This window comes from Chiloscyllium plagiosum, unplaced genomic scaffold (assembly GCF_037043375.1).
Source record: "Chiloscyllium plagiosum isolate Xiang-an unplaced genomic scaffold, Cpla_swu_hap1 HiC_scaffold_26, whole genome shotgun sequence".
Lineage (NCBI taxonomy): Eukaryota > Metazoa > Chordata > Chondrichthyes > Orectolobiformes > Hemiscylliidae > Chiloscyllium > Chiloscyllium plagiosum.
The window spans coordinates 49,437,591-49,443,153 of NW_028270164.1; positions in this window are offsets into that span (position 1 = coordinate 49,437,591).

Sequence of the window (5,563 nt, forward strand, 5' to 3'; positions counted from 1 at the left end):
ATAACATGTCCAAGTAGGTTGATTAAAGTCATTGTAAAAGAGTTTAATTTTGCACTAAAGATGCTATACAAATTTTTATTTAAAATGTTCTTGGTATTATACCTACCTCTCAATACAGAAGTTGTGGGTTCAAGATCCACCTGCTGTCTCATAACATGTTGATTTTTTAAAAAAAGCATGGACTGGAGTTAGAAGACCGGAACTGTATTCTCTACATTTCAATCCTGAGGTTGGCAGGAAGCTTTGCTTACGTTGATAGGTACTGTGGGAACATGTTGGCTGAGGAGGTGAAAGCCATTTCCATTGGAGAACAGCATTTTTGATACCAAGCTAAAACGCCAGAGCCTTAAATGATTTTGCATGTGGACTCTTCAAGTAGCATCTGGAGGCATTTGCCACATTGGTCAGACAATAGTCTTGTCTGACTCAAGGAAATGATGGATGCTTTCACCAGGAGTGTTGCCTGGTTTGTATCCTTCTAGCTAAAAAAACAAAAAGAATGGGGTCGTTTTCATGTTCTACAGACTGGCAGGGAACCCACAGATACACAGAGGATGTGACTTGGAAAGCCCTTTGTGACAACCCCTTTGTCTTGTTTGCAAATCAATAAGCTTTCAGCTGATTCATGTGCAGTTTGATTGAGATGTCAGACACACTTCCTGCTGCATGCAAAATCCAGGAAATTGTCAAGTACTTAATAGCCAATAGCTGATCCTGATGACTCAGTTCACCCCTGTGTCTGAGTGTAAATTGTTCTTTAATGAGAATGTGCTGTTTGCTTTGAGCAATGCACAATGGCCAGTACAGTAAGTTATTGCAGTCAATTAAATCATTAATTTGTGCAGAATATAGATTGAGTCTTGTCATTTGGAAAAGTTCACTTAGACGAGTATGTGATGAGTGCCAGTGTTGATCACCCAGTTTACAAAAGAGAAATTATTTTGTACATGTGGTGGGTAGAGAACTGATGTACTGCTGTTCAGTGAGTAAAGGATGAGATATAAATCTGTTCCCTAAAATTAGAGAACAATTTAACATTTTAAAAGTTTCTGCAGTGACAGAAGGCATTTGGAAAGATTCTTCAAAAAGAAAGGGTTTCTGATACAAAGGAGTCAGAAAGTCTCGAAGTCTGGAGCTCCAGCAAAACTCAGTATACCAAGTGCTGGCCTTGAATTGAATTTTGGTGAGGTTTTAAAGAGGGAAGTGTGAGTCATGTCTCACACTGTCCTCAACCCCATAAGACCACTGCTACCAATGGGACCCCTACATTAGAGGTTCTTAAATTCTTAAGCTGACTTCTTCAGGGGATGAGTACACTAAACAGTGTTCACATTATAATCCTCAGAAGGATCTAGTGGGTACAACAGAAGCAGCCTACACTGGCAGAAACCATTACAAAGAAATCAGAGCTGGAGGATACCAGCACAGGCAACCCATTTAAATTTAGTGCTTATTGGTTCATCTTGCTGAACATTGCAAAGGTTCCTTACTATAATTCTACACTTATGTGTTACCATCTTCATTATAAGCTAGAATGCAGCTAGTCCTTTTCTAAAATCCTATTTTCTAGAGGAGAATATTTCTTTTTCAGCTCAAGAGTCAGTAGTGGCTCAGTTGCTAGCACTCTTATCCCTGAGTCCCACCCTGGAGATGTGAGTATAAGCGGTTGGCTCTGGGAATGTAGCCCTGACAGCAATGCTGTCTTATTGCTGAGGCCCCAATTGGCCTGTTAGTTGAACATAAAGAAGAGTTCTCCCTTCAGTCCCGGACAGTATCCACCAACATCACTATAACACATTATCTGGTCATTCACCTCATTGTTGTTAACAGGTTCTTGTCATCTGCAAATTGGCTGCTGTATTTCTCGCGTTATAATAGTGGCTACCCTTCAAAACTGTGCAAATTACTCTAATCAGTTTGCGAAAGGTATTTAATTTCATTTCTTTCTATTAGTGATCTCAAATGTTAGATATTGGTGAAAGGTGTTTGGGGGGGTGTGGAGGTGATGGCCAATTGGTATTATCACTAGGCTATTAATCCAGCAGCGAAAGGAATATTCTGGTGACCTGGGTTTGAACCCCATCACAGCAGATGGCGGAATTTGAATTCAATAATAATCTGGAATTAAGAATTTAATGATAAGGAGGAGGACACACCCCTATTTACATCAACTTGGTCAAGAGTGTCAAATTCCCTGGTGCGACAATCACCAGCAATCTGTCCTGGACCACCCATGTTGATGTGACAATCAAGAAAGCACAATGCCTACTGTTCTTCCACAGGAGGCTGAGGAAATTCAGCACGTCCATGAGGACCCACACCAACTTTCATAGATGCACCGTAGAAAACATCTAGATGCATCACAGCTTAGTACGGCAACTGCTGAATGCCTCAGAAAGGCAGTCAACATCATCAAAGAACCCGTCCATCCTGGTTGTAATCTCTCCCATTGGGTAGAAGATACAGAAGCTTAAACATGTGTAGCATAAGTTCAATAGAAGCTTCTCAGCTGCTGTTATTAGACTTTTGAATGGACCTCGCAAATTTCAAATCTAATGTTGATCTTACTTTTTGTGCACCTTCTTTGCAACCATATTCCTTGCTCTGTTCAAGCACCCTATGACCCATGTCATGCTGCTCTTGCTCAATGTGGGAGCTCAGGAATGTGGCTGATGTCCCAAACTCCTTCACGTGCAAGAAGTGTGTCCAGCTGCAGCTTGTTAGACCGCGTGATGGCTTTGGACCTGTGGATAGACTCATTTTGGAGCATCCACGATGCTGAGGAGGTTATGGATAGCGCATTTAGTGAATTGGTCACACCGTAGATTAGGATTGCTGAGGGAGAAAAGGAATGGGTGACCTAAAGGCAGAAAACCAGCAGGAAGCCAGTGTAGGTGTCCCCTGCAGTCATTTCCCTCCAAAACAGGTATACTCTTTTGGATACTGTTGGAGGAGATGGTTCACCAGGGGACGGCAGCAGTAGCCAGGTTCATGGCATCATGGGTGGCTCTGCTGTACAGAAACAAAACTTTTCACTGTACTTAGGAACATGTGACAATGATAAGTCAAATCAAATGTGAATTGTCAGGAAAACCCATCTGGTTCACTGCTGTACTTACCTGAATTGACCTACATGTGACTCCAGACCCACAGCAGTATGGTTGACCATTAACTGCTCTCTGGGCAACTATGATTGGCCTGTAAATGCTGGTCTAGCCAACAATGCTGACATTTCATGAAATAATAAAAAAGAAACTGAAAGGTTAGACTTACCTTCCTCTATCCAGATATGCTGCCTGACCTGGCTTTCAGTTCAGACCTGCAATATCTGCAGTGAGTTACTTTTTGTTGAATAGTGTATTGTCTGACACAAGCTTCAAGAAACAGTTTCTATAGGGGCCAGTAATGGAAACTGATAGCAGGGTTCATTTATTGATTTATAATCCAAGCAGTGCAAAAAGGTTCCAATTGTTTATACTCTCTACATGAGGTCATTATTCCTGATCTTTCCAAGGCTGGAGATGGCATTCCACTGTGTGTAAACCATACTCTCCAGCAAGATCAAATGTTCAATTAATCTCAGCTGAGGCTGCAGTGCAATTGGCTAAAGATGGGGAAATCCATCACATATTGAAATTATCTTTCTAAAATTTGCATGAGTGCTGGGATTAACCTGTGTTCATGTGTGTGCATAAGTATATGCGTGTGGGTGTACAGGCCTGAGAGAGTGCATGTTTATGCACGTGTGTGTACATGTGTGTTTATGAACATGTGTGTTTGAGCTGGAAAAGGTAGTGTCTGAGAAGTGACTTTCTTGGGAGATACAAAATACGGATGTTAATTTAAATTAAGTTGCAAAGGCAAACAAAGGAAGGCAAATACATGCTAAATAAAATGCTAACATGTAATTCTTCAAATAGAGTGGTTGACAAAAGGAATACATTTTTGGGTAGAGTGTGAGATACATATAATTTATGAAAGAATTAGATTCTGTAATAGATATTCTGCATGATTTCACAAGATGGATGGATTACAACAACAACTCGTCATTACTGGCTGTAATGGGATGGACCGAATGGCCTCCTTTATCTTGTGATCTCCTTGGCCTTTTATTCCAATTTGTGTTTCTTCTCCTTGAGTATCTCGGATAAATGCCCAAACAATCAGTTACCTCCCACTACCTTGCTCACTCACCCATTGCTCATCTGTAGATATGAACATAAGGAGGCTATTGTATCACAGCGGCCATCACAGACTTCTTCTTCTTCCCAAAAATAACAACAACTATTCAATGCACTGAATTTTCCCAAGATGTCTTTATGAAGAAAATTGAACAAAGATCAAGACTTTAATCAACTTTATGGACAGACCAGAGGAGAACTTGAAGAGGCAAGTCAATGCCTAGAGATCCCTTTGGTGAAACATTTTGCTATCTTTCCAGGCACTGATAGTATGGTAATAATCCCTAGCATCAAATCAGAAAATATTCGAATCACTCAGCATCTGTGAAGAGAAAGAGGTGACATTCCAGCTCTTGTCCTTTCACTCCTTCTACATACAGGTTCCCTTCGATGGTTCCCTTCAGTTATTCTAGAGTAGACTGGTGATATGGGTGAAGACTCCGAAAGACACTTTCAGAAGAGGGGGAAAATAACTGAAAAAAGCATCTTTTGAAAGAAAGAAAATATCCACTATTTGGTCGGTGCTTAAAGCTATCCTCTCTATCACCCAGTGGTAATGGGTATGTTAGATTAATCACCACCTTTTAGCTTGCTAGCCACTGAGCAATGAATGGTGATGAGAAGGCTGCTTGTTGATTGCTGGACTGCTTTGTGTTGGGGGATTGCAAATGTAAATTGGGGTTGCTAGCTTAGCCTTAGAATTAAGTTTATTGTCACATGTACTAAAGTACAGGAATACATAAGTACAGCAAAAGGATAGAAAGTCGCCATTTCCGGCGCCATCTCATAGAGTCATAGAGACGCATAGCACAGAAAGAGACCCTTCTGTCCAACTCATCCATGCCGACCAGATATCTTCACCAAATCTAGTCCCATTTACCAGCACTTTGCCCATATCCCTCCAAACCCTTCCCATTCATATGCCCATCCAGATGCCTTTTAAATGCTGTAATTGTACCAGTCTCCACCACTTCCTCTGGCAGCTCATTCCATACACACACCATCCTCTGAGTGAAAAAGTTGCCCCTTAGGTCTCTTTTATATCTTTCCCCTCTCACCATAAACCTATGCCCTCCAGTTCTGGACTCCCCAACCCCAGGGAAAAGACTTTGTCTATTTATCCTGTTCATGCCCCTCATGATTTTATAAACCTCTATAAGGTCACCCCTCAGCCTCCGACACTCCAGGGAAAACAACCCCAGCCTATTCAGCCTCTCCCTTTGGCTCAAATCCTCCAAGCCTGGTAACATCCTTGTAAATATTTTCTGAACCCTTTCAAGTTTCACAACATCCTTCCAATAGGAAGGAGATCAGAATTGCACACAATATTCCAAAAGTGGCCTAACCAATGTCCTGTACAGCCGCAACATGACCTCCCAACT